This window comes from Mchenga conophoros, linkage group LG11 (assembly GCF_057382185.1).
Source record: "Mchenga conophoros isolate Kocher_MC1m ecotype Shallow Benthic linkage group LG11, M_conophoros_male_GT1.1, whole genome shotgun sequence".
In the NCBI taxonomy this organism is placed as follows: domain Eukaryota; kingdom Metazoa; phylum Chordata; class Actinopteri; order Cichliformes; family Cichlidae; genus Mchenga; species Mchenga conophoros.
Genome location: NC_140536.1, coordinates 33,821,760 through 33,846,066, shown reverse-complemented (window position 1 = coordinate 33,846,066; position 24,307 = coordinate 33,821,760). Strand labels below are relative to the sequence as shown.

The following is a 24,307-nucleotide window of genomic DNA, read 5'->3' as shown; positions in this document are numbered from 1 at the left end:
AAGCAAGCGCAGCTCGACATATGCTGCCCTAAGAAGCCCAGAACTGTTATCTAAAGAGGCCATGCGGTTGATCACGTTGTGCATTGGCTGAAAATAGGCCCAAGTCCTGGGCAGGCCAGCTAGAGACACTCATTTCCAAGAGCTTAGTCTGTGCCTGCATCTTCAGTAAATATGGTGACTGGAGACATGTTGGTTTGTGTGAAATTTCCTGAAATTTGGGCTATAGACAACTTTTTACAACATGAGCATCCAAAGGTTACAAGCGTCAGAGCCCTGTACAAGATTTGAGTACTTTCACTCCTCTTTGTGCCAAACAGCAGTACAACCCCATAAGATAAAGCAATGCCTGCAGGCAGACACTTTTGTATCGGGAAACAAAGAAGCATGTTTCCGCCTGGTTTCGGACCAGGGACCTTTCGCGTGTTAGGCGAACGTGATAACCACTACACTACGGAAACGGAGCGTGCATGCCCTCTCGTCATTAGAGGGGCAATTCGATGCCTTCTTAAATTTGAGGACTTTTATGACAGATCATGTAGGACTAGTGAGAAGCGGGGAACTCCCATTTGTGTCATTTTTCAAGCATTCCCCCATTTATGGTTATATTGACAATCCAAATTGTGATCTCGAGATAGCATCTCTTCAAATGGGAGCTGATCTTCTTGTTGACAAGCTCTTTGATGTTCTTTGTCAGGCTAGCACACAACCTACAGAAGACAAACACACGAGACTTATTTGTTAATAGGGACGCAAGTAAAGCAGAGAAAACGCTGGACAAGCAGAGTTCTCTTGGACAAGCTTCTCTTCTCATGGGAGCTCTTGCCTAGAAGACATTTTTGACTTATGAGTGCACAGGTGGAATTGATGTTTTTTCAAACCCATTATAGGACTAGATTGTTAGATCGACTAGGATGTGGTGGAGAAATTCCACAGGGTCTTTTTGAATGATGGACTCTGTGCAAAAAAAATGCACGTAGCGTGCGATTAACGGGTGTGTGGTCATTCCAGGTAAAAGGCAGAGCAGAGAAGGAGACTGCTCACTCCCCGTCGGGGAATCGAACCCCGGTCTTCCGCGTGACAGGCGGAGATACTGTCCACTATACTAACGAGGACCTGCAAGCCTCTGTCGGCATCATGTCAAGGTGGGATTCGCAGCAGGTATGACACGCAAACTCTCGTCGGCCATGTAAAAAACCCCATCACTTTACCAGGAACTACAGTTTTATGGGTGTTTGACAGAGAACTTTTTTCTGCTTTCAGCAGGGTTCCATGGTGTAACGGTTAGCACTCTGGACTTTGAATCCAGTGATCTGAGTTCAAGTCTCAGTGGAACCTCATTTGGCTTTCTAGCCCTTTGCTCCGCATTAGCACAAGCTAGCATGAGAGTTTAATGACTTAAAGAACAAGTTAGTGGCCCAGTCAATTCCACTCGTCTTCTGTTGGCTGATCCCATCTGCGCGTGGTCTTCATGCCGCACCAAACCTCGCTCTTGCTCTTGTACTGCACTTTCCACTTCAGCGTCCTGCTGTATCTTTCATTGGCCACCGTCACTCAAGGCAACAATTCCCCTTGTACTCTTCTCACTTCTAACTCTGTTGCCACCACTGAAGGCTCTGAGCTTCTGGTTGACAAGCTTTTTGATGTCCTTTGCTTGGCTAGCACACAACCTATAGAAGACAAAACTAGGAGTCTTATTTCTCAATAGGGACGCAAGTAAAACAGAGAAAATGCTGGACAAGCAGAGTTGTCTAAACAGTGAACATCAATTCCCTTGTGACCAAAGAAGCAAAACACCCATGTTTCCGCCCGGTTTCGGACCGGGGACCTTTCGCGTGTGAGGCGAATGTGATAACCACTACACTACGGAAACTGTGAGTGATGGCTTGCTTGGCTTTGGAATGTGTCTCAATCAGTAATCTGGCCAATCTGACAAATCTGATGGCAGGTTACTATCATGCCCTTGAACAGAAGGAACCATGGAGAAGAGACAGACGCTCGCTAGCAAGGAATCTGAACTATAGTCTCGATGTTAGGCTCACTTAAAAACTTTTGACATTTAGGAGTTCTCTGAAGCAAGCGCAGCTCGACATATGCTGCCCTAAGAAGCCCAGAACTGTTATCTAAAGAGGCCATGCGGTTGATCACGTTGTGCATTGGCTGAAAATAGGCCCAAGTCCTGGGCAGGCCAGCTAGAGACACTCATTTCCAAGAGCTTAGTCTGTGCCTGCATCTTCAGTAAATATGGTGACTGGAGACATGTTGGTTTGTGTGAAATTTCCTGAAATTTGGGCTATAGACAACTTTTTACAACATGAGCATCCAAAGGTTACAAGCGTCAGAGCCCTGTACAAGATTTGAGTACTTTCACTCCTCTTTGTGCCAAACAGCAGTACAACCCCATAAGATAAAGCAATGCCTGCAGGCAGACACTTTTGTATCGGGAAACAAAGAAGCATGTTTCCGCCTGGTTTCGGACCAGGGACCTTTCGCGTGTTAGGCGAACGTGATAACCACTACACTACGGAAACGGAGCGTGCATGCCCTCTCGTCATTAGAGGGGCAATTCGATGCCTTCTTAAATTTGAGGACTTTTATGACAGATCATGTAGGACTAGTGAGAAGCGGGGAACTCCCATTTGTGTCATTTTTCAAGCATTCCCCCATTTATGGTTATATTGACAATCCAAATTGTGATCTCGAGATAGCATCTCTTCAAATGGGAGCTGATCTTCTTGTTGACAAGCTCTTTGATGTTCTTTGTCAGGCTAGCACACAACCTACAGAAGACAAACACACGAGACTTATTTGTTAATAGGGACGCAAGTAAAGCAGAGAAAACGCTGGACAAGCAGAGTTCTCTTGGACAAGCTTCTCTTCTCATGGGAGCTCTTGCCTAGAAGACATTTTTGACTTATGAGTGCACAGGTGGAATTGATGTTTTTTCAAACCCATTATAGGACTAGATTGTTAGATCGACTAGGATGTGGTGGAGAAATTCCACAGGGTCTTTTTGAATGATGGACTCTGTGCAAAAAAAATGCACGTAGCGTGCGATTAACGGGTGTGTGGTCATTCCAGGTAAAAGGCAGAGCAGAGAAGGAGACTGCTCACTCCCCGTCGGGGAATCGAACCCCGGTCTTCCGCGTGACAGGCGGAGATACTGTCCACTATACTAACGAGGACCTGCAAGCCTCTGTCGGCATCACGTCAAGGTGGGATTCGCAGCAGGTATGACACGCAAACTCTCGTCGGCAATGTAAAAAACCCCATCACTTTACCAGGAACTACAGTTTTATGGGTGTTTGACAGAGAACTTTTTTCTGCTTTCAGCAGGGTTCCATGGTGTAACGGTTAGCACTCTGGACTTTGAATCCAGTGATCTGAGTTCAAGTCTCAGTGGAACCTCATTTGGCTTTCTAGCCCTTTGCTCCGCATTAGCACAAGCTAGCATGAGAGTTTAATGACTTAAAGAACAAGTTAGTGGCCCAGTCAATTCCACTCCTCTTCTGTTGGCTGATCCCATCTGCGCGTGGTCTTCATGCCGCACCAAACCTCGCTCTTGCTCTTGTACTGCACTTTCCACTTCAGCGTCCTGCTGTATCTTTCATTGGCCACCGTCACTCAAGGCAACAATTCCCCTTGTACTCTTCTCACTTCTAACTCTGTTGCCACCACTGAAGGCTCTGAGCTTCTGGTTGACAAGCTTTTTGATGTCCTTTGCTTGGCTAGCACACAACCTATAGAAGACAAAACTAGGAGTCTTATTTCTCAATAGGGACGCAAGTAAAACAGAGAAAATGCTGGACAAGCAGAGTTGTCTAAACAGTGAACATCAATTCCCTTGTGACCAAAGAAGCAAAACACCCATGTTTCCGCCCGGTTTCGGACCGGGGACCTTTCGCGTGTGAGGCGAATGTGATAACCACTACACTACGGAAACTGTGAGTGATGGCTTGCTTGGCTTTGGAATGTGTCTCAATCAGTAATCTGGCCAATCTGACAAATCTGATGGCAGGTTACTATCATGCCCTTGAACAGAAGGAACCATGGAGAAGAGACAGACGCTCGCTAGCAAGGAATCTGAACTATAGTCTCGATGTTAGGCTCACTTAAAAACTTTTGACATTTAGGAGTTCTCTGAAGCAAGCGCAGCTCGACATATGCTGCCCTAAGAAGCCCAGAACTGTTATCTAAAGAGGCCATGCGGTTGATCACGTTGTGCATTGGCTGAAAATAGGCCCAAGTCCTGGGCAGGCCAGCTAGAGACACTCATTTCCAAGAGCTTAGTCTGTGCCTGCATCTTCAGTAAATATGGTGACTGGAGACATGTTGGTTTGTGTGAAATTTCCTGAAATTTGGGCTATAGACAACTTTTTACAACATGAGCATCCAAAGGTTACAAGCGTCAGAGCCCTGTACAAGATTTGAGTACTTTCACTCCTCTTTGTGCCAAACAGCAGTACAACCCCATAAGATAAAGCAATGCCTGCAGGCAGACACTTTTGTATCGGGAAACAAAGAAGCATGTTTCACCCTGGTTTCGGACCAGGGACCTTTCGCGTGTTAGGCGAACGTGATAACCACTACACTACGGAAACGGAGAGTGCATGCCCTCTCGTCATTAGAGGGGCAATTCGATGCCTTCTTAAATTTGAGGACTTTTATGACAGATCATGTAGGACTAGTGAGAAGCGGGGAACTCCCATTTGTGTCATTTTTCAAGCATTCCCCCATTTATGGTTATATTGACAATCCAAATTGTGATCTCGAGATAGCATCTCTTCAAATGGGAGCTGATCTTCTTGTTGACAAGCTCTTTGATGTTCTTTGTCAGGCTAGCACACAACCTACAGAAGACAAACACACGAGACTTATTTGTTAATAGGGACGCAAGTAAAGCAGAGAAAACGCTGGACAAGCAGAGTTCTCTTGGACAAGCTTCTCTTCTCATGGGAGCTCTTGCCTAGAAGACATTTTTGACTTATGAGTGCACAGGTGGAATTGATGTTTTTTCAAACCCATTATAGGACTAGATTGTTAGATCGACTAGGATCTGGTGGAGAAATTCCACAGGGTCTTTTTGAATGATGGACTCTGTGCAAAAAAAATGCACGTAGCGTGCGATTAACGGGTGTGTGGTCATTCCAGGTAAAAGGCAGAGCAGAGAAGGAGACTGCTCACTCCCCGTCGGGGAATCGAACCCCGGTCTTCCGCGTGACAGGCGGAGATACTGTCCACTATACTAACGAGGACCTGCAAGCCTCTGTCGGCATCACGTCAAGGTGGGATTCGCAGCAGGTATGACACGCAAACTCTCGTCGGCCATGTAAAAAACCCCATCACTTTACCAGGAACTACAGTTTTATGGGTGTTTGACAGAGAACTTTTTTCTGCTTTCAGCAGGGTTCCATGGTGTAACGGTTAGCACTCTGGACTTTGAATCCAGTGATCTGAGTTCAAGTCTCAGTGGAACCTCATTTGGCTTTCTAGCCCTTTGCTCCGCATTAGCACAAGCTAGCATGAGAGTTTAATGACTTAAAGAACAAGTTAGTGGCCCAGTCAATTCCACTCCTCTTCTGTTGGCTGATCCCATCTGCGCGTGGTCTTCATGCCGCACCAAACCTCGCTCTTGCTCTTGTACTGCACTTTCCACTTCAGCGTCCTGCTGTATCTTTCATTGGCCACCGTCACTCAAGGCAACAATTCCCCTTGTACTCTTCTCACTTCTAACTCTGTTGCCACCACTGAAGGCTCTGAGCTTCTGGTTGACAAGCTTTTTGATGTCCTTTGCTTGGCTAGCACACAACCTATAGAAGACAAAACTAGGAGTCTTATTTCTCAATAGGGACGCAAGTAAAACAGAGAAAATGCTGGACAAGCAGAGTTGTCTAAACAGTGAACATCAATTCCCTTGTGACCAAAGAAGCAAAACACCCATGTTTCCGCCCGGTTTCGGACGGGGGACCTTTCGCGTGTGAGGCGAATGTGATAACCACTACACTACGGAAACTGTGAGTGATGGCTTGCTTGGCTTTGGAATGTGTCTCAATCAGTAATCTGGCCAATCTGACAAATCTGATGGCAGGTTACTATCATGCCCTTGAACAGAAGGAACCATGGAGAAGAGACAGACGCTCGCTAGCAAGGAATCTGAACTATAGTCTCGATGTTAGGCTCACTTAAAAACTTTTGACATTTAGGAGTTCTCTGAAGCAAGCGCAGCTCGACATATGCTGCCCTAAGAAGCCCAGAACTGTTATCTAAAGAGGCCATGCGGTTGATCACGTTGTGCATTGGCTGAAAATAGGCCCAAGTCCTGGGCAGGCCAGCTAGAGACACTCATTTCCAAGAGCTTAGTCTGTGCCTGCATCTTCAGTAAATATGGTGACTGGAGACATGTTGGTTTGTGTGAAATTTCCTGAAATTTGGGCTATAGACAACTTTTTACAACATGAGCATCCAAAGGTTACAAGCGTCAGAGCCCTGTACAAGATTTGAGTACTTTCACTCCTCTTTGTGCCAAACAGCAGTACAACCCCATAAGATAAAGCAATGCCTGCAGGCAGACACTTTTGTATCGGGAAACAAAGAAGCATGTTTCCGCCTGGTTTCGGACCAGGGACCTTTCGCGTGTTAGGCGAACGTGATAACCACTACACTACGGAAACGGAGCGTGCATGCCCTCTCGTCATTAGAGGGGCAATTCGATGCCTTCTTAAATTTGAGGACTTTTATGACAGATCATGTAGGACTAGTGAGAAGCGGGGAACTCCCATTTGTGTCATTTTTCAAGCATTCCCCCATTTATGGTTATATTGACAATCCAAATTGTGATCTCGAGATAGCATCTCTTCAAATGGGAGCTGATCTTCTTGTTGACAAGCTCTTTGATGTTCTTTGTCAGGCTAGCACACAACCTACAGAAGACAAACACACGAGACTTATTTGTTAATAGGGACGCAAGTAAAGCAGAGAAAACGCTGGACAAGCAGAGTTCTCTTGGACAAGCTTCTCTTCTCATGGGAGCTCTTGCCTAGAAGACATTTTTGACTTATGAGTGCACAGGTGGAATTGATGTTTTTTCAAACCCATTATAGGACTAGATTGTTAGATCGACTAGGATCTGGTGGAGAAATTCCACAGGGTCTTTTTGAATGATGGACTCTGTGCAAAAAAAATGCACGTAGCGTGCGATTAACGGGTGTGTGGTCATTCCAGGTAAAAGGCAGAGCAGAGAAGGCGACTGCTCACTCCCCGTCGGGGAATCGAACCCCGGTCTTCCGCGTGACAGGCGGAGATACTGTCCACTATACTAACGAGGACCTGCAAGCCTCTGTCGGCATCACGTCAAGGTGGGATTCGCAGCAGGTATGACACGCAAACGCTCGTCGGCCATGTAAAAAACCCCATCACTTTACCAGGAACTACAGTTTTATGGGTGTTTGACAGAGAACTTTTTTCTGCTTTCAGGAGGGGTCCATGGTGTAACGGTTAGCACTCTGGACTTTGAATCCAGTGATCTGAGTTCAAGTCTCAGTGGAACCTCATTTGGCTTTCTAGCCCTTTGCTCCGCATTAGCACAAGCTAGCATGAGAGTTTAATGACTTAAAGAACAAGTTAGTGGCCCAGTCAATTCCACTCCTCTTCTGTTGGCTGATCCCATCTGCGCGTGGTCTTCATGCCGCACCAAACCTCGCTCTTGCTCTTGTACTGCACTTTCCACTTCAGCGTCCTGCTGTATCTTTCATTGGCCACCGTCACTCAAGGCAACAATTCCCCTTGTACTCTTCTCACTTCTAACTCTGTTGCCACCACTGAAGGCTCTGAGCTTCTGGTTGACAAGCTTTTTGATGTCCTTTGCTTGGCTAGCACACAACCTATAGAAGACAAAACTAGGAGTCTTATTTCTCAATAGGGACGCAAGTAAAACAGAGAAAATGCTGGACAAGCAGAGTTGTCTAAACAGTGAACATCAATTCCCTTGTGACCAAAGAAGCAAAACACCCATGTTTCCGCCCGGTTTCGGACCGGGGACCTTTCGCGTGTGAGGCGAATGTGATAACCACTACACTACGGAAACTGTGAGTGATGGCTTGCTTGGCTTTGGAATGTGTCTCAATCAGTAATCTGGCCAATCTGACAAATCTGATGGCAGGTTACTATCATGCCCTTGAACAGAAGGAACCATGGAGAAGAGACAGACGCTCGCTAGCAAGGAATCTGAACTATAGTCTCGATGTTAGGCTCACTTAAAAACTTTTGACATTTAGGAGTTCTCTGAAGCAAGCGCAGCTCGACATATGCTGCCCTAAGAAGCCCAGAACTGTTATCTAAAGAGGCCATGCGGTTGATCACGTTGTGCATTGGCTGAAAATAGGCCCAAGTCCTGGGCAGGCCAGCTAGAGACACTCATTTCCAAGAGCTTAGTCTGTGCCTGCATCTTCAGTAAATATGGTGACTGGAGACATGTTGGTTTGTGTGAAATTTCCTGAAATTTGGGCTATAGACAACTTTTTACAACATGAGCATCCAAAGGTTACAAGCGTCAGAGCCCTGTACAAGATTTGAGTACTTTCACTCCTCTTTGTGCCAAACAGCAGTACAACCCCATAAGATAAAGCAATGCCTGCAGGCAGACACTTTTGTATCGGGAAACAAAGAAGCATGTTTCCGCCTGGTTTCGGACCAGGGACCTTTCGCGTGTTAGGCGAACGTGATAACCACTACACTACGGAAACGGAGCGTGCATGCCCTCTCGTCATTAGAGGGGCAATTCGATGCCTTCTTAAATTTGAGGACTTTTATGACAGATCATGTAGGACTAGTGAGAAGCGGGGAACTCCCATTTGTGTCATTTTTCAAGCATTCCCCCATTTATGGTTATATTGACAATCCAAATTGTGATCTCGAGATAGCATCTCTTCAAATGGGAGCTGATCTTCTTGTTGACAAGCTCTTTGATGTTCTTTGTCAGGCTAGCACACAACCTACAGAAGACAAACACACGAGACTTATTTGTTAATAGGGACGCAAGTAAAGCAGAGAAAACGCTGGACAAGCAGAGTTCTCTTGGACAAGCTTCTCTTCTCATGGGAGCTCTTGCCTAGAAGACATTTTTGACTTATGAGTGCACAGGTGGAATTGATGTTTTTTCAAACCCATTATAGGACTAGATTGTTAGATCGACTAGGATGTGGTGGAGAAATTCCACAGGGTCTTTTTGAATGATGGACTCTGTGCAAAAAAAATGCACGTAGCGTGCGATTAACGGGTGTGTGGTCATTCCAGGTAAAAGGCAGAGCAGAGAAGGAGACTGCTCACTCCCCGTCGGGGAATCGAACCCCGGTCTTCCGCGTGACAGGCGGAGATACTGTCCACTATACTAACGAGGACCTGCAAGCCTCTGTCGGCATCATGTCAAGGTGGGATTCGCAGCAGGTATGACACGCAAACTCTCGTCGGCCATGTAAAAAACCCCATCACTTTACCAGGAACTACAGTTTTATGGGTGTTTGACAGAGAACTTTTTGCTGCTTTCAGCAGGGTTCCATGGTGTAACGGTTAGCACTCTGGACTTTGAATCCAGTGATCTGAGTTCAAGTCTCAGTGGAACCTCATTTGGCTTTCTAGCCCTTTGCTCCGCATTAGCACAAGCTAGCATGAGAGTTTAATGACTTAAAGAACAAGTTAGTGGCCCAGTCAATTCCACTCCTCTTCTGTTGGCTGATCCCATCTGCGCGTGGTCTTCATGCCGCACCAAACCTCGCTCTTGCTCTTGTACTGCACTTTCCACTTCAGCGTCCTGCTGTATCTTTCATTGGCCACCGTCACTCAAGGCAACAATTCCCCTTGTACTCTTCTCACTTCTAACTCTGTTGCCACCACTGAAGGCTCTGAGCTTCTGGTTGACAAGCTTTTTGATGTCCTTTGCTTGGCTAGCACACAACCTATAGAAGACAAAACTAGGAGTCTTATTTCTCAATAGGGACGCAAGTAAAACAGAGAAAATGCTGGACAAGCAGAGTTGTCTAAACAGTGAACATCAATTCCCTTGTGACCAAAGAAGCAAAATACCCATGTTTCCGCCCGGTTTCGGATCGGGGACCTTTCGCGTGTGAGGCGAATGTGATAACCACTACACTACGGAAACTGTGAGTGATGGCTTGCTTGGCTTTGGAATGTGTCTCAATCAGTAATCTGGCCAATCTGACAAATCTGATGGCAGGTTACTATCATGCCCTTGAACAGAAGGAACCATGGAGAAGAGACAGACGCTCGCTAGCAAGGAATCTGAACTATAGTCTCGATGTTAGGCTCACTTAAAAACTTTTGACATTTAGGAGTTCTCTGAAGCAAGCGCAGCTCGACATATGCTGCCCTAAGAAGCCCAGAACTGTTATCTAAAGAGGCCATGCGGTTGATCACGTTGTGCATTGGCTGAAAATAGGCCCAAGTCCTGGGCAGGCCAGCTAGAGACACTCATTTCCAAGAGCTTAGTCTGTGCCTGCATCTTCAGTAAATATGGTGACTGGAGACATGTTGGTTTGTGTGAAATTTCCTGAAATTTGGGCTATAGACAACTTTTTACAACATGAGCATCCAAAGGTTACAAGCGTCAGAGCCCTGTACAAGATTTGAGTACTTTCACTCCTCTTTGTGCCAAACAGCAGTACAACCCCATAAGATAAAGCAATGCCTGCAGGCAGACACTTTTGTATCGGGAAACAAAGAAGCATGTTTCCGCCTGGTTTCGGACCAGGGACCTTTCGCGTGTTAGGCGAACGTGATAACCACTACACTACGGAAACGGAGCGTGCATGCCCTCTCGTCATTAGAGGGGCAATTCGATGCCTTCTTAAATTTGAGGACTTTTATGACAGATCATGTAGGACTAGTGAGAAGCGGGGAACTCCCATTTGTGTCATTTTTCAAGCATTCCCCCATTTATGGTTATATTGACAATCCAAATTGTGATCTCGAGATAGCATCTCTTCAAATGGGAGCTGATCTTCTTGTTGACAAGCTCTTTGATGTTCTTTGTCAGGCTAGCACACAACCTACAGAAGACAAACACACGAGACTTATTTGTTAATAGGGACGCAAGTAAAGCAGAGAAAACGCTGGACAAGCAGAGTTCTCTTGGACAAGCTTCTCTTCTCATGGGAGCTCTTGCCTAGAAGACATTTTTGACTTATGAGTGCACAGGTGGAATTGATGTTTTTTCAAACCCATTATAGGACTAGATTGTTAGATCGACTAGGATGTGGTGGAGAAATTCCACAGGGTCTTTTTGAATGATGGACTCTGTGCAAAAAAAATGCACGTAGCGTGCGATTAACGGGTGTGTGGTCATTCCAGGTAAAAGGCAGAGCAGAGAAGGAGACTGCTCACTCCCCGTCGGGGAATCGAACCCCGGTCTTCCGCGTGACAGGCGGAGATACTGTCCACTATACTAACGAGGACCTGCAAGCCTCTGTCGGCATCATGTCAAGGTGGGATTCGCAGCAGGTATGACACGCAAACTCTCGTCGGCCATGTAAAAAACCCCATCACTTTACCAGGAACTACAGTTTTATGGGTGTTTGACAGAGAACTTTTTTCTGCTTTCAGCAGGGTTCCATGGTGTAACGGTTAGCACTCTGGACTTTGAATCCAGTGATCTGAGTTCAAGTCTCAGTGGAACCTCATTTGGCTTTCTAGCCCTTTGCTCCGCATTAGCACAAGCTAGCATGAGAGTTTAATGACTTAAAGAACAAGTTAGTGGCCCAGTCAATTCCACTCGTCTTCTGTTGGCTGATCCCATCTGCGCGTGGTCTTCATGCCGCACCAAACCTCGCTCTTGCTCTTGTACTGCACTTTCCACTTCAGCGTCCTGCTGTATCTTTCATTGGCCACCGTCACTCAAGGCAACAATTCCCCTTGTACTCTTCTCACTTCTAACTCTGTTGCCACCACTGAAGGCTCTGAGCTTCTGGTTGACAAGCTTTTTGATGTCCTTTGCTTGGCTAGCACACAACCTATAGAAGACAAAACTAGGAGTCTTATTTCTCAATAGGGACGCAAGTAAAACAGAGAAAATGCTGGACAAGCAGAGTTGTCTAAACAGTGAACATCAATTCCCTTGTGACCAAAGAAGCAAAACACCCATGTTTCCGCCCGGTTTCGGACCGGGGACCTTTCGCGTGTGAGGCGAATGTGATAACCACTACACTACGGAAACTGTGAGTGATGGCTTGCTTGGCTTTGGAATGTGTCTCAATCAGTAATCTGGCCAATCTGACAAATCTGATGGCAGGTTACTATCATGCCCTTGAACAGAAGGAACCATGGAGAAGAGACAGACGCTCGCTAGCAAGGAATCTGAACTATAGTCTCGATGTTAGGCTCACTTAAAAACTTTTGACATTTAGGAGTTCTCTGAAGCAAGCGCAGCTCGACATATGCTGCCCTAAGAAGCCCAGAACTGTTATCTAAAGAGGCCATGCGGTTGATCACGTTGTGCATTGGCTGAAAATAGGCCCAAGTCCTGGGCAGGCCAGCTAGAGACACTCATTTCCAAGAGCTTAGTCTGTGCCTGCATCTTCAGTAAATATGGTGACTGGAGACATGTTGGTTTGTGTGAAATTTCCTGAAATTTGGGCTATAGACAACTTTTTACAACATGAGCATCCAAAGGTTACAAGCGTCAGAGCCCTGTACAAGATTTGAGTACTTTCACTCCTCTTTGTGCCAAACAGCAGTACAACCCCATAAGATAAAGCAATGCCTGCAGGCAGACACTTTTGTATCGGGAAACAAAGAAGCATGTTTCCGCCTGGTTTCGGACCAGGGACCTTTCGCGTGTTAGGCGAACGTGATAACCACTACACTACGGAAACGGAGCGTGCATGCCCTCTCGTCATTAGAGGGGCAATTCGATGCCTTCTTAAATTTGAGGACTTTTATGACAGATCATGTAGGACTAGTGAGAAGCGGGGAACTCCCATTTGTGTCATTTTTCAAGCATTCCCCCATTTATGGTTATATTGACAATCCAAATTGTGATCTCGAGATAGCATCTCTTCAAATGGGAGCTGATCTTCTTGTTGACAAGCTCTTTGATGTTCTTTGTCAGGCTAGCACACAACCTACAGAAGACAAACACACGAGACTTATTTGTTAATAGGGACGCAAGTAAAGCAGAGAAAACGCTGGACAAGCAGAGTTCTCTTGGACAAGCTTCTCTTCTCATGGGAGCTCTTGCCTAGAAGACATTTTTGACTTATGAGTGCACAGGTGGAATTGATGTTTTTTCAAACCCATTATAGGACTAGATTGTTAGATCGACTAGGATGTGGTGGAGAAATTCCACAGGGTCTTTTTGAATGATGGACTCTGTGCAAAAAAAATGCACGTAGCGTGCGATTAACGGGTGTGTGGTCATTCCAGGTAAAAGGCAGAGCAGAGAAGGAGACTGCTCACTCCCCGTCGGGGAATCGAACCCCGGTCTTCCGCGTGACAGGCGGAGATACTGTCCACTATACTAACGAGGACCTGCAAGCCTCTGTCGGCATCATGTCAAGGTGGGATTCGCAGCAGGTATGACACGCAAACTCTCGTCGGCCATGTAAAAAACCCCATCACTTTACCAGGAACTACAGTTTTATGGGTGTTTGACAGAGAACTTTTTTCTGCTTTCAGCAGGGTTCCATGGTGTAACGGTTAGCACTCTGGACTTTGAATCCAGTGATCTGAGTTCAAGTCTCAGTGGAACCTCATTTGGCTTTCTAGCCCTTTGCTCCGCATTAGCACAAGCTAGCATGAGAGTTTAATGACTTAAAGAACAAGTTAGTGGCCCAGTCAATTCCACTCCTCTTCTGTTGGCTGATCCCATCTGCGCGTGGTCTTCATGCCGCACCAAACCTCGCTCTTGCTCTTGTACTGCACTTTCCACTTCAGCGTCCTGCTGTATCTTTCATTGGCCACCGTCACTCAAGGCAACAATTCCCCTTGTACTCTTCTCACTTCTAACTCTGTTGCCACCACTGAAGGCTCTGAGCTTCTGGTTGACAAGCTTTTTGATGTCCTTTGCTTGGCTAGCACACAACCTATAGAAGACAAAACTAGGAGTCTTATTTCTCAATAGGGACGCAAGTAAAACAGAGAAAATGCTGGACAAGCAGAGTTGTCTAAACAGTGAACATCAATTCCCTTGTGACCAAAGAAGCAAAACACCCATGTTTCCGCCCGGTTTCGGACCGGGGACCTTTCGCGTGTGAGGCGAATGTGATAACGACTACACTATGGAAACTGTGAGTGATGGCTTGCTTGGCTTTGGAATGTGTCTCAATCAGTAATCTGGCCAATCTGACAAATCTGATGGCAGGTTACTATCATGCCCTTGAACAGAAGGAACCATGGAGAAGAGACAGACGCTCGCTAGCAAGGAATCTGAACTATAGTCTCGATGTTAGGCTCACTTAAAAACTTTTGACATTTAGGAGTTCTCTGAAGCAAGCGCAGCTCGACATATGCTGCCCTAAGAAGCCCAGAACTGTTATCTAAAGAGGCCATGCGGTTGATCACGTTGTGCATTGGCTGAAAATAGGCCCAAGTCCTGGGCAGGCCAGCTAGAGACACTCATTTCCAAGAGCTTAGTCTGTGCCTGCATCTTCAGTAAATATGGTGACTGGAGACATGTTGGTTTGTGTGAAATTTCCTGAAATTTGGGCTATAGACAACTTTTTACAACATGAGCATCCAAAGGTTACAAGCGTCAGAGCCCTGTACAAGATTTGAGTACTTTCACTCCTCTTTGTGCCAAACAGCAGTACAACCCCATAAGATAAAGCAATGCCTGCAGGCAGACACTTTTGTATCGGGAAACAAAGAAGCATGTTTCCGCCTGGTTTCGGACCAGGGACCTTTCGCGTGTTAGGCGAACGTGATAACCACTACACTACGGAAACGGAGCGTGCATGCCCTCTCGTCATTAGAGGGGCAATTCGATGCCTTCTTAAATTTGAGGACTTTTATGACAGATCATGTAGGACTAGTGAGAAGCGGGGAACTCCCATTTGTGTCATTTTTCAAGCATTCCCCCATTTATGGTTATATTGACAATCCAAATTGTGATCTCGAGATAGCATCTCTTCAAATGGGAGCTGATCTTCTTGTTGACAAGCTCTTTGATGTTCTTTGTCAGGCTAGCACACAACCTACAGAAGACAAACACACGAGACTTATTTGTTAATAGGGACGCAAGTAAAGCAGAGAAAACGCTGGACAAGCAGAGTTCTCTTGGACAAGCTTCTCTTCTCATGGGAGCTCTTGCCTAGAAGACATTTTTGACTTATGAGTGCACAGGTGGAATTGATGTTTTTTCAAACCCATTATAGGACTAGATTGTTAGATCGACTAGGATGTGGTGGAGAAATTCCACAGGGTCTTTTTGAATGATGGACTCTGTGCAAAAAAAATGCACGTAGCGTGCGATTAACGGGTGTGTGGTCATTCCAGGTAAAAGGCAGAGCAGAGAAGGAGACTGCTCACTCCCCGTCGGGGAATCGAACCCCGGTCTTCCGCGTGACAGGCGGAGATACTGTCCACTATACTAACGAGGACCTGCAAGCCTCTGTCGGCATCATGTCAAGGTGGGATTCGCAGCAGGTATGACACGCAAACTCTCGTCGGCCATGTAAAAAACCCCATCACTTTACCAGGAACTACAGTTTTATGGGTGTTTGACAGAGAACTTTTTTCTGCTTTCAGCAGGGTTCCATGGTGTAACGGTTAGCACTCTGGACTTTGAATCCAGTGATCTGAGTTCAAGTCTCAGTGGAACCTCATTTGGCTTTCTAGCCCTTTGCTCCGCATTAGCACAAGCTAGCATGAGAGTTTAATGACTTAAAGAACAAGTTAGTGGCCCAGTCAATTCCACTCCTCTTCTGTTGGCTGATCCCATCTGCGCGTGGTCTTCATGCCGCACCAAACCTCGCTCTTGCTCTTGTACTGCACTTTCCACTTCAGCGTCCTGCTGTATCTTTCATTGGCCACCGTCACTCAAGGCAACAATTCCCCTTGTACTCTTCTCACTTCTAACTCTGTTGCCACCACTGAAGGCTCTGAGCTTCTGGTTGACAAGCTTTTTGATGTCCTTTGCTTGGCTAGCACACAACCTATAGAAGACAAAACTAGGAGTCTTATTTCTCAATAGGGACGCAAGTAAAACAGAGAAAATGCTGGACAAGCAGAGTTGTCTAAACAGTGAACATCAATTCCCTTGTGACCAAAGAAGCAAAACACCCATGTTTCCGCCCGGTTTCGGACCGGGGACCTTTCGCGTGTGAGGCGAATGTGATAACCACTACACTACGGAAACTGTGAGTGATGGCTTGCTTGGCTTTGGAATGTGTCTCAATCAGTAATCTGGCCAATCTGACAAATCTGATGGCAGGTTACTATCATGCCCTTGAACAGAAGGAACCATGGAGAAGAGACAGACGCTCGCTAGCAAGGAATCTGAACTATAGTCTCGATGTTAGGCTCACTTAAAAACTTTTGACATTTAGGAGTTCTCTGAAGCAAGCGCAGCTCGACATATGCTGCCCTAAGAAGCCCAGAACTGTTATCTAAAGAGGCCATGCGGTTGATCACGTTGTGCATTGGCTGAAAATAGGCCCAAGTCCTGGGCAGGCCAGCTAGAGACACTCATTTCCAAGAGCTTAGTCTGTGCCTGCATCTTCAGTAAATATGGTGACTGGAGACATGTTGGTTTGTGTGAAATTTCCTGAAATTTGGGCTATAGACAACTTTTTACAACATGAGCATCCAAAGGTTACAAGCGTCAGAGCCCTGTACAAGATTTGAGTACTTTCACTCCTCTTTGTGCCAAACAGCAGTACAACCCCATAAGATAAAGCAATGCCTGCAGGCAGACACTTTTGTATCGGGAAACAAAGAAGCATGTTTCCGCCTGGTTTCGGACCAGGGACCTTTCGCGTGTTAGGCGAACGTGATAACCACTACACTACGGAAACGGAGCGTGCATGCCCTCTCGTCATTAGAGGGCCAATTCGATGCCTTCTTAAATTTGAGGACTTTTATGACAGATCATGTAGGACTAGTGAGAAGCGGGGAACTCCCATTTGTGTCATTTTTCAAGCATTCCCCCATTTATGGTTATATTGACAATCCAAATTGTGATCTCGAGATAGCATCTCTTCAAATGGGAGCTGATCTTCTTGTTGACAAGCTCTTTGATGTTCTTTGTCAGGCTAGCACACAACCTACAGAAGACAAACACACGAGACTTATTTGTTAATAGGGACGCAAGTAAAGCAGAGAAAACGCTGGACAAGCAGAGTTCTCTTGGACAAGCTTCTCTTCTCATGGGAGCTCTTGCCTAGAAGACATTTTTGACTTATGAGTGCACAGGTGGAATTGATGTTTTTTCAAACCCATTATAGGACTAGATTGTTAGATCGACTAGGATGTGGTGGAGAAATTCCACAGGGTCTTTTTGAATGATGGACTCTGTGCAAAAAAAAAATGCACGTAGCGTGCGATTAACGGGTGTGTGGTCATTCCAGGTAAAAGGCAGAGCAGAGAAGGAGACTGCTCACTCCCCGTCGGGGAATCGAACCCCGGTCTTCCGCGTGACAGGCGGAGATACTGTCCACTATACTAACGAGGACCTGCAAGCCTCTGTCGGCGTCATGTCAAGGTGGGATTCGCAGCAGGTATGACACGCAAACTCTCGTCGGCCATGTAAAAAACCCCATCACTTTACCAGGAACTACAGTTTTATGGGTGTTTGACAGAGAACTTTTTTCTGCTTTCAGCAGGGTTCCATGGTGAAACGGTTAGCACTCTGGACTTTGAATCCAGTGATCTGAGTTCAAGTCTCAGTGGAGCCTCATTTGGCTTTCTAGCCCTTTGCTCCGCATTAGCACAAGCTAGCATGAGAGTTTAATGACTTAAAGAACAAGTTAGTGGCCCAGTCAATTCCACTCCTCTTCTGTTGGCTGATCCCATCTGCGCGTGGTCTTCATGCCGCACCAAACCTCGCTCATGCTCTTGTACTGCACTTTCCACTTCAGCGTCCTGCTGTATCTTTCATTGGCCACCGTGACTCAAGGCAACAATTCCCCTTGTACTCTTCTCACTTCTAACTCTGTTGCCACCACTGAAGGCTCTGAGCTTCTGGTTGACAAGCTTTTTGATGTCCTTTGCTTGGCTAGCACACAACCTATAGAAGACAAAACTAGGAGTCTTATTTCTCAATAGGGACGCAAGTAAAACAGAGAAAATGCTGGACAAGCAGAGTTGTCTAAACAGTGAACATCAATTCCCTTGTGACCAAAGAAGCAAAACACCCATGTTTCCGCCCGGGTTCGGACCGGGGACCTTTCGCGTGTGAGGCGAATGTGATAACCACTACACTACGGAAACTGTGAGTGATGGATTGCTTGGCTTTGGAATGTGTCTCAATCAGTAATCTGGCCAATCTGACAAATCTGATGGCAGGTTACTATCATGCCCTTGAACAGAAGGAACCATGGAGAAGAGACAGACGCTCGCTAGCAAGGAATCTGAACTATAGTCTCGATGTTAGGCTCACTTAAAAACTTTTGACATTTAGGAGTTCTCTGAAGCAAGCGCAGCTCGACATATGCTGCCCTAAGAAGCCCAGAACTGTTATCTAAAGAGGCCATGCGGTTGATCACGTTGTGCATTGGCTGAAAATAGGCCCAAGTCCTGGGCAGGCCAGCTAGAGACACTCATTTCCAAGAGCTTAGTCTGTGCCTGCATCTTCAGTAAATATGGTGACTGGAGACATGTTGGTTTGTGTGAAATTTCCTGAAATTTGGGCTATAGACAACTTTTTACAACATGAGCATCCAAAGGTTACAAGCGTCAGAGCCCTGTACAAGATTTGAGTACTTTCACTCCTCTTTGTGCCAAACAGCAGTACAACCCCATAAGATAAAGCAATGCCTGCAGGCAGACACTTTTGTATCGGGAAACAAAGAAGCATGTTTCCGCCTGGTTTCGGACCAGGGACCTTTCGCGTGTTAGGCGAACGTGATAACCACTACACTACGGAAACGGAGCGTGCATTCCCTCTCGTCATTAGAGGGCCAATTCGATGCCTTCTTAAATTTGAGGACTTTTATGACAGATCATGTAGGACTAGTGAGAAGCGGGGAACTCCCATTTGTGTCATTTTTCAAGCATTCCCCCATTTATGGTTATATTGACAATCCAAATTGTGATCTCGAGATAGCATCTCTTCAAATGGGAGCTGATCTTCTTGTTGACAAGCTCTTTGATGTTCTTTGTCAGGCTAGCACACAACCTACAGAAGACAAACACACGAGACTTATTTGTTAATAGGGACGCAAGTAAAGCAGAGAAAACGCTGGACAAGCAGAGTTCTCTTGGACAAGCTTCTCTTCTCATGGGAGCTCTTGCCTAGAAGACATTTTTGACTTATGAGTGCACAGGTGGAATTGATGTTTTTTCAAACCCATTATAGGACTAGATTGTTAGATCGACTAGGATGTGGTGGAGAAATTCCACAGGGTCTTTTTGAATGATGGACTCTGTGCAAAAAAAACTGCACGTAGCGTGCGATTAACGGGTGTGTGGTCATTCCAGGTAAAAGGCAGAGCAGAGAAGGAGACTGATCACTCCCCGTCGGGGAATCGAACCCCGGTCTTCCACGTGACAGGCGGAGATACTGTCCACTATACTAACGAGGACCTGCAAGCCTCTGTCGGCGTCATGTCAAGGTGGGATTCGCAGCAGGTATGACACGCAAACTCTCGTCGGCCATGTAAAAAACCCCATCACTTTACCAGGAACTACAGTTTTATGGGTGTTTGACAGAGAACTTTTTTCTGCTTTCAGCAGGGTTCCATGGTGTAACGGTTAGCACTCTGGACTTTGAATCCAGTGATCTGAGTTCAAGTCTCAGTGGAGCCTCATTTGGCTTTCTAGCCCTTTGCTCCGCATTAGCACAAGCTAGCATGAGAGTTTAATGACTTAAAGACAAGTTAGTGGCCCAGTCAATTCCACTCCTCTTCTGTTGGCTGATCCCATCTGCGCGTGGTCTTCATGCCGCACCAAACCTCGCTCATGCTCTTGTACTGCACTTTCCACTTCAGCGTCCTGCTGTATCTTTCATTGGCCACCGTGACTCAAGGCAACAATTCCCCTTGTACTCTTCTCACTTCTAACTCTGTTGCCACCACTGAAGGCTCTGAGCTTCTGGTTGACAAGCTTTTTGATGTCCTTTGCTTGGCTAGCACACAACCTATAGAAGACAAAACTAGGAGTCTTATTTCTCAATAGGGACGCAAGTAAAACAGAGAAAAGGCTGGAAGAGCAGAGTTGTCTAAACAGTGAACATCAATTCCCTTGTGACCAAAGAAGCAAAACACCCATGTTTCCGCCCGGTTTCGGACCGGGGACCTTTCGCGTGTTAGGTGAACGTGATAACCACTACACTACGGAAACTGAGCGTGCACGCCCTCTCGTCATTAGAGGGGCAATTCGATGCCTTCTTAAATTTGAGGACTTTTATGACAGATCATGTAGGACTAGTGAGAAGCGGGGAACTCCCATTTGTGTCATTTTTCAAGCATTCCCCCATTTATGGTTATATTGACAATCCAAATTGTGATCTCGAGATAGCATCTCTTCAAATGGGAGCTGATCTTCTTGTTGACAAGCTCTTTGATGTTCTTTGTCAGGCTAGCACACAACCTACAGAAGACAAACACACGAGACTTATTTGTTAATAGGGACGCAAGTAAAGCAGAGAAAACGCTGGACAAGCAGAGTTCTCTTGGACAAGCTTCTCTTCTCATGGGAGCTCTTGCCTAGAAGACATTTTTGACTTATGAGTGCACAGGTGGAATTGATGTTTTTTCAAACCCATTATAGGACTAGTGTTGTGATATTTTGATACCATGGTAGCATTTACAGGATAATGTTTTGTGGTGATGTTGTGCAGAGAAACTGCTACTCAATAAGGCCCATTTACTAGTTGTTTTTCTCTTTCTCTGTGACCCAAGAATTAATGTGTAAGACTCACAGGCTGGTACCCCAAGGTCGAAAACACCACAGAGACGAGACCACTTCCTTACTCCCATCCTCCCTTTTTCTTTATCTCCTGGAAAAGGCTCGTTAAAGGCCAGGTGGTTTGTTTCAGAATTCACTAATGAAAGAACTCTGTATTCTGTCTAGGAGTGTATTTTGCTGGGATGATCATAAATTGTAGCTGAACTGATAAACTACACAAGGGATACTTTGCTCAGAAGGCAGGAAGACGTTTCCTTATTTAGTCTGTACCGGTTTGAACTGGGAAAGCTGACACACGAACCTTTTTTTCTCTATATAAACTGCTGTGTACCAAATAAACCTTTGAGTTGATTCTGGGAAAGCAATCTGAACAGTCTCTGTATCACTTTGTTCTCCTAACTGCTCCCGATATCGTAACTAACCCAGCTGAACGGCATACCTGAGTGTTACTTTGAATAATTAGGAGTCTTATAAGGAAAGGACAAAAGTCTGCTTATCGCTCACGCCTTGGAGGAAACCGGGGACGGAAATTTCCTTCAACTAGATTGTTAGATCGACTAGGATGTGGTGGAGAAATTCCACAGGGTCTTTTTGAATGATGGACTCTGTGCAAAAAAAATGCACGTAGCGTGCGATTAACGGGTGTGTGGTCATTCCAGGTAAAAGGAAGAGCAGAGAAGGAGACTGCTCACTCCCCGTCGGGGAATCGAACCCCGGTCTTCCGCGTGACAGGCGGAGATACTGTCCACTATACTAACGAGGACCTGCAAGCCTCTGTCGGCGTCATGTCAAGGTGGGATTCGCAGCAGGTATGACACGCAAACTCTCGTCGGCCATGTAAAAAACCCCATCACTTTACCAGGAACTACAGTTTTATGGGTGTTTGACAGAGAACTTTTTTCTGCTTTCAGCAGGGTTCCATGGTGTAACGGTTAGCACTCTGGACTTTGAATCCAGTGATCTGAGTTCAAGTCTCAGTGGAGCCTCATTTGGCTTTCTAGCCCTTTGCTCCGCATTCCACTCCTCTTCTGTTGGCTGATCCCATCTGCGCGTGGTCTTCATGCCGCACCAAACCTCGCTCATGCTCTTGTACTGCACTTTCCACTTCAGCGTCCTGCTGTATCTTTCATTGGCCACCGTGACTCAAGGCAACAATTCCCCTTGTACTCTTCTCACTTCTAACTCTGTTGCCACCACTGAAGGCTCTGAGCTTCTGGTTGACAAGCTTTTTGATGTCCTTTGCTTGGCTAGCACACAACCTATAGAAGACAAAACTAGGAGTCTTATTTCTCAATAGGGACGCAAGTAAAACAGAGAAAATGCTGGACAAGCAGAGTTGTCTAAACAGTGAACATCAATTCCCTTGTGACCAAAGAAGCAAAACACCCATGTTTCCGCCCGGGTTCGGACCGGGGACCTTTCGCGTGTGAGGCGAATGTGATAACCACTACACTACGGAAACGGTGAGTGATGGCTTGCTTGGCTTTGGAATGTGTCTCAATCAGTAATCTGGCCAATCTGACAAATCTGATGGCAGGTTACTATCATGCCCTTGAACAGAAGGAACCATGGAGAAGAGACAGACGCTCGCTAGCAAGGAATCTGTACTATAGTCTCGATGTTAGGCTCACTTAAAAACTTTTGACATTTAGGAGTTCTCTGAAGCAAGCGCAGCTCGACATATGCTGCCCTAAGAAGCCCAGAACTGTTATCTAAAGAGGCCATGCGGTTGATCACGTTGTGCATTGGCTGAAAATAGGCCCAAGTCCTGGGCAGGCCAGCTAGAGACACTCATTTCCAAGAGCTTAGTCTGTGCCTGCATCTTCAGTAAATATGGTGACTGGAGACATGTTGGTTTGTGTGAAATTTCCTGAAATTTGGGCTATAGACAACTTTTTACAACATGAGCATCCAAAGGTTACAAGCGTCAGAGCCCTGTACAAGATTTGAGTACTTTCACTCCTCTTTGTGCCAAACAGCAGTACAACCCCATAAGATAAAGCAATGCCTGCAGGCAGACACTTTTGTATCGGGAAACAAAGAAGCATGTTTCAGCCTGGTTTCGGACCAGGGACCTTTCGCGTGTTAGGCGAACGTGATAACCACTACACTACGGAAACGGAGCGTGCATGCCCTCTCGTCATTAGAGGGGCAATTCGATGCCTTCTTAAATTTGAGGACTTTTATGACAGATCATGTAGGACTAGTGAGAAGCGGGGAACTCCCATTTATGTCATTTTTCAAGCATTCCCCCATTTATGGTTATATTGACAATCCAAATTGTGATCTCGAGATAGCATCTCTTCAAATGGGAGCTGATCTTCTTGTTGACAAGCTCTTTGATGTTCTTTGTCAGGCTAGCACACAACCTACAGAAGACAAACACACGAGACTTATTTGTTAATAGGGACGCAAGTAAAGCAGAGAAAACGCTGGACAAGCAGAGTTCTCTTGGACAAGCTTCTCTTCTCATGGGAGCTCTTGCCTAGAAGACATTTTTGACTTATGAGTGCACAGGTGGAATTGATGTTTTTTCAAACCCATTATAGGACTAGTGTTGTGATATTTTGATACCATGGTAGCATTTACAGGATAATGTTTTGTGGTGATGTTGTGCAGAGAAACTGCTACTCAATAAGGCCCATTTACTAGTTGTTTTTCTCTTTCTCTGTGACCCAAGAATTAATGTGTAAGACTCACAGGCTGGTACCCCAAGGTCGAAAACACCACAGAGACGAGACCACTTCCTTACTCCCATCCTCCCTTTTTCTTTATCTCCTGGAAAAGGCTCGTTAAAGGCCAGGTGGTTTGTTTCAGAATTCACTAATGAAAGAACTCTGTATTCTATGTCTAGGAGTGTATTTTGCTGGGATGATCATAAATTGTAGCTGAACTGATAAACTACACAAGGGATACTTTGCTCAGAAGGCAGGAAGACGTTTCCTTATTTAGTCTGTACCGGTTTGAACTGGGAAAGCTGACACACGAACCTTTTTTTCTCTATATAAACTGCTGTGTACCAAATAAACCTTTGAGTTGATTCTGGGAAAGCAATCTGAACAGTCTCTGTATCACTTTGTTCTCCTAACTGCTCCCGATATCGTAACTAACCCAGCTGAACGGCATACCTGAGTGTTACTTTGAATAATTAGGAGTCTTATAAGGAAAGGACAAAACTCTGCTTATCGCTCACGCCTTGGAGGAAACCGGGGACGGAAATTTCCTTCAACTAGATTGT

The 24,307-nt window shown here is 45.8% G+C and overlaps 44 non-coding genes across 44 annotated transcripts; 11 read left to right on the top strand and 33 right to left on the bottom strand.

Moving 5' to 3' along the window:
• Nucleotides 1-385: 385 nt before the first annotated feature.
• Nucleotides 386-458, bottom strand: trnav-aac (transfer RNA valine (anticodon AAC)). The gene has a single exon. It is a non-coding gene; the product is annotated as a tRNA-Val (tRNA).
• Nucleotides 459-1,040: 582 nt separating this feature from the next.
• Nucleotides 1,041-1,112, bottom strand: trnad-guc (transfer RNA aspartic acid (anticodon GUC)). The gene has a single exon. It is a non-coding gene; the product is annotated as a tRNA-Asp (tRNA).
• Nucleotides 1,113-1,263: 151 nt separating this feature from the next.
• trnaq-uug (transfer RNA glutamine (anticodon UUG)) lies at nt 1,264-1,335 on the top strand. Its single transcript has one exon. It is a non-coding gene; the product is annotated as a tRNA-Gln (tRNA).
• Nucleotides 1,336-1,797: 462 nt separating this feature from the next.
• On the bottom strand, nt 1,798-1,870 carry trnav-cac (transfer RNA valine (anticodon CAC)). The gene has a single exon. It is a non-coding gene; the product is annotated as a tRNA-Val (tRNA).
• A 585-nt stretch (nt 1,871-2,455) lies between these two features.
• trnav-aac (transfer RNA valine (anticodon AAC)) lies at nt 2,456-2,528 on the bottom strand. Its single transcript has one exon. It is a non-coding gene; the product is annotated as a tRNA-Val (tRNA).
• A 582-nt stretch (nt 2,529-3,110) lies between these two features.
• trnad-guc (transfer RNA aspartic acid (anticodon GUC)) lies at nt 3,111-3,182 on the bottom strand. The gene has a single exon. It is a non-coding gene; the product is annotated as a tRNA-Asp (tRNA).
• Nucleotides 3,183-3,333: 151 nt separating this feature from the next.
• Nucleotides 3,334-3,405, top strand: trnaq-uug (transfer RNA glutamine (anticodon UUG)). The gene has a single exon. It is a non-coding gene; the product is annotated as a tRNA-Gln (tRNA).
• Nucleotides 3,406-3,867: 462 nt separating this feature from the next.
• Nucleotides 3,868-3,940, bottom strand: trnav-cac (transfer RNA valine (anticodon CAC)). Its single transcript has one exon. It is a non-coding gene; the product is annotated as a tRNA-Val (tRNA).
• A 585-nt stretch (nt 3,941-4,525) lies between these two features.
• On the bottom strand, nt 4,526-4,598 carry trnav-aac (transfer RNA valine (anticodon AAC)). Its single transcript has one exon. It is a non-coding gene; the product is annotated as a tRNA-Val (tRNA).
• Nucleotides 4,599-5,180: 582 nt separating this feature from the next.
• Nucleotides 5,181-5,252, bottom strand: trnad-guc (transfer RNA aspartic acid (anticodon GUC)). The gene has a single exon. It is a non-coding gene; the product is annotated as a tRNA-Asp (tRNA).
• A 151-nt stretch (nt 5,253-5,403) lies between these two features.
• trnaq-uug (transfer RNA glutamine (anticodon UUG)) lies at nt 5,404-5,475 on the top strand. The gene has a single exon. It is a non-coding gene; the product is annotated as a tRNA-Gln (tRNA).
• Nucleotides 5,476-5,937: 462 nt separating this feature from the next.
• trnav-cac (transfer RNA valine (anticodon CAC)) lies at nt 5,938-6,010 on the bottom strand. The gene has a single exon. It is a non-coding gene; the product is annotated as a tRNA-Val (tRNA).
• A 585-nt stretch (nt 6,011-6,595) lies between these two features.
• trnav-aac (transfer RNA valine (anticodon AAC)) lies at nt 6,596-6,668 on the bottom strand. The gene has a single exon. It is a non-coding gene; the product is annotated as a tRNA-Val (tRNA).
• A 582-nt stretch (nt 6,669-7,250) lies between these two features.
• trnad-guc (transfer RNA aspartic acid (anticodon GUC)) lies at nt 7,251-7,322 on the bottom strand. The gene has a single exon. It is a non-coding gene; the product is annotated as a tRNA-Asp (tRNA).
• A 151-nt stretch (nt 7,323-7,473) lies between these two features.
• Nucleotides 7,474-7,545, top strand: trnaq-uug (transfer RNA glutamine (anticodon UUG)). Its single transcript has one exon. It is a non-coding gene; the product is annotated as a tRNA-Gln (tRNA).
• A 462-nt stretch (nt 7,546-8,007) lies between these two features.
• trnav-cac (transfer RNA valine (anticodon CAC)) lies at nt 8,008-8,080 on the bottom strand. The gene has a single exon. It is a non-coding gene; the product is annotated as a tRNA-Val (tRNA).
• Nucleotides 8,081-8,665: 585 nt separating this feature from the next.
• Nucleotides 8,666-8,738, bottom strand: trnav-aac (transfer RNA valine (anticodon AAC)). Its single transcript has one exon. It is a non-coding gene; the product is annotated as a tRNA-Val (tRNA).
• A 582-nt stretch (nt 8,739-9,320) lies between these two features.
• trnad-guc (transfer RNA aspartic acid (anticodon GUC)) lies at nt 9,321-9,392 on the bottom strand. Its single transcript has one exon. It is a non-coding gene; the product is annotated as a tRNA-Asp (tRNA).
• A 151-nt stretch (nt 9,393-9,543) lies between these two features.
• trnaq-uug (transfer RNA glutamine (anticodon UUG)) lies at nt 9,544-9,615 on the top strand. Its single transcript has one exon. It is a non-coding gene; the product is annotated as a tRNA-Gln (tRNA).
• A 462-nt stretch (nt 9,616-10,077) lies between these two features.
• Nucleotides 10,078-10,150, bottom strand: trnav-cac (transfer RNA valine (anticodon CAC)). Its single transcript has one exon. It is a non-coding gene; the product is annotated as a tRNA-Val (tRNA).
• A 585-nt stretch (nt 10,151-10,735) lies between these two features.
• trnav-aac (transfer RNA valine (anticodon AAC)) lies at nt 10,736-10,808 on the bottom strand. The gene has a single exon. It is a non-coding gene; the product is annotated as a tRNA-Val (tRNA).
• Nucleotides 10,809-11,390: 582 nt separating this feature from the next.
• trnad-guc (transfer RNA aspartic acid (anticodon GUC)) lies at nt 11,391-11,462 on the bottom strand. The gene has a single exon. It is a non-coding gene; the product is annotated as a tRNA-Asp (tRNA).
• A 151-nt stretch (nt 11,463-11,613) lies between these two features.
• trnaq-uug (transfer RNA glutamine (anticodon UUG)) lies at nt 11,614-11,685 on the top strand. The gene has a single exon. It is a non-coding gene; the product is annotated as a tRNA-Gln (tRNA).
• A 462-nt stretch (nt 11,686-12,147) lies between these two features.
• Nucleotides 12,148-12,220, bottom strand: trnav-cac (transfer RNA valine (anticodon CAC)). Its single transcript has one exon. It is a non-coding gene; the product is annotated as a tRNA-Val (tRNA).
• Nucleotides 12,221-12,805: 585 nt separating this feature from the next.
• trnav-aac (transfer RNA valine (anticodon AAC)) lies at nt 12,806-12,878 on the bottom strand. The gene has a single exon. It is a non-coding gene; the product is annotated as a tRNA-Val (tRNA).
• Nucleotides 12,879-13,460: 582 nt separating this feature from the next.
• Nucleotides 13,461-13,532, bottom strand: trnad-guc (transfer RNA aspartic acid (anticodon GUC)). The gene has a single exon. It is a non-coding gene; the product is annotated as a tRNA-Asp (tRNA).
• Nucleotides 13,533-13,683: 151 nt separating this feature from the next.
• trnaq-uug (transfer RNA glutamine (anticodon UUG)) lies at nt 13,684-13,755 on the top strand. Its single transcript has one exon. It is a non-coding gene; the product is annotated as a tRNA-Gln (tRNA).
• Nucleotides 13,756-14,217: 462 nt separating this feature from the next.
• trnav-cac (transfer RNA valine (anticodon CAC)) lies at nt 14,218-14,290 on the bottom strand. The gene has a single exon. It is a non-coding gene; the product is annotated as a tRNA-Val (tRNA).
• A 585-nt stretch (nt 14,291-14,875) lies between these two features.
• trnav-aac (transfer RNA valine (anticodon AAC)) lies at nt 14,876-14,948 on the bottom strand. The gene has a single exon. It is a non-coding gene; the product is annotated as a tRNA-Val (tRNA).
• Nucleotides 14,949-15,530: 582 nt separating this feature from the next.
• trnad-guc (transfer RNA aspartic acid (anticodon GUC)) lies at nt 15,531-15,602 on the bottom strand. Its single transcript has one exon. It is a non-coding gene; the product is annotated as a tRNA-Asp (tRNA).
• A 151-nt stretch (nt 15,603-15,753) lies between these two features.
• trnaq-uug (transfer RNA glutamine (anticodon UUG)) lies at nt 15,754-15,825 on the top strand. The gene has a single exon. It is a non-coding gene; the product is annotated as a tRNA-Gln (tRNA).
• A 462-nt stretch (nt 15,826-16,287) lies between these two features.
• On the bottom strand, nt 16,288-16,360 carry trnav-cac (transfer RNA valine (anticodon CAC)). The gene has a single exon. It is a non-coding gene; the product is annotated as a tRNA-Val (tRNA).
• A 585-nt stretch (nt 16,361-16,945) lies between these two features.
• trnav-aac (transfer RNA valine (anticodon AAC)) lies at nt 16,946-17,018 on the bottom strand. Its single transcript has one exon. It is a non-coding gene; the product is annotated as a tRNA-Val (tRNA).
• Nucleotides 17,019-17,602: 584 nt separating this feature from the next.
• Nucleotides 17,603-17,674, bottom strand: trnad-guc (transfer RNA aspartic acid (anticodon GUC)). The gene has a single exon. It is a non-coding gene; the product is annotated as a tRNA-Asp (tRNA).
• A 151-nt stretch (nt 17,675-17,825) lies between these two features.
• On the top strand, nt 17,826-17,897 carry trnaq-uug (transfer RNA glutamine (anticodon UUG)). The gene has a single exon. It is a non-coding gene; the product is annotated as a tRNA-Gln (tRNA).
• Nucleotides 17,898-18,359: 462 nt separating this feature from the next.
• Nucleotides 18,360-18,432, bottom strand: trnav-cac (transfer RNA valine (anticodon CAC)). Its single transcript has one exon. It is a non-coding gene; the product is annotated as a tRNA-Val (tRNA).
• Nucleotides 18,433-19,017: 585 nt separating this feature from the next.
• On the bottom strand, nt 19,018-19,090 carry trnav-aac (transfer RNA valine (anticodon AAC)). The gene has a single exon. It is a non-coding gene; the product is annotated as a tRNA-Val (tRNA).
• A 583-nt stretch (nt 19,091-19,673) lies between these two features.
• trnad-guc (transfer RNA aspartic acid (anticodon GUC)) lies at nt 19,674-19,745 on the bottom strand. Its single transcript has one exon. It is a non-coding gene; the product is annotated as a tRNA-Asp (tRNA).
• Nucleotides 19,746-19,896: 151 nt separating this feature from the next.
• trnaq-uug (transfer RNA glutamine (anticodon UUG)) lies at nt 19,897-19,968 on the top strand. Its single transcript has one exon. It is a non-coding gene; the product is annotated as a tRNA-Gln (tRNA).
• Nucleotides 19,969-20,429: 461 nt separating this feature from the next.
• On the bottom strand, nt 20,430-20,502 carry trnav-aac (transfer RNA valine (anticodon AAC)). Its single transcript has one exon. It is a non-coding gene; the product is annotated as a tRNA-Val (tRNA).
• Nucleotides 20,503-21,760: 1,258 nt separating this feature from the next.
• trnad-guc (transfer RNA aspartic acid (anticodon GUC)) lies at nt 21,761-21,832 on the bottom strand. Its single transcript has one exon. It is a non-coding gene; the product is annotated as a tRNA-Asp (tRNA).
• Nucleotides 21,833-21,983: 151 nt separating this feature from the next.
• On the top strand, nt 21,984-22,055 carry trnaq-uug (transfer RNA glutamine (anticodon UUG)). The gene has a single exon. It is a non-coding gene; the product is annotated as a tRNA-Gln (tRNA).
• Nucleotides 22,056-22,458: 403 nt separating this feature from the next.
• On the bottom strand, nt 22,459-22,531 carry trnav-cac (transfer RNA valine (anticodon CAC)). Its single transcript has one exon. It is a non-coding gene; the product is annotated as a tRNA-Val (tRNA).
• Nucleotides 22,532-23,116: 585 nt separating this feature from the next.
• Nucleotides 23,117-23,189, bottom strand: trnav-aac (transfer RNA valine (anticodon AAC)). The gene has a single exon. It is a non-coding gene; the product is annotated as a tRNA-Val (tRNA).
• Between the last annotated feature and the right edge of the window lie 1,118 nt (nt 23,190-24,307).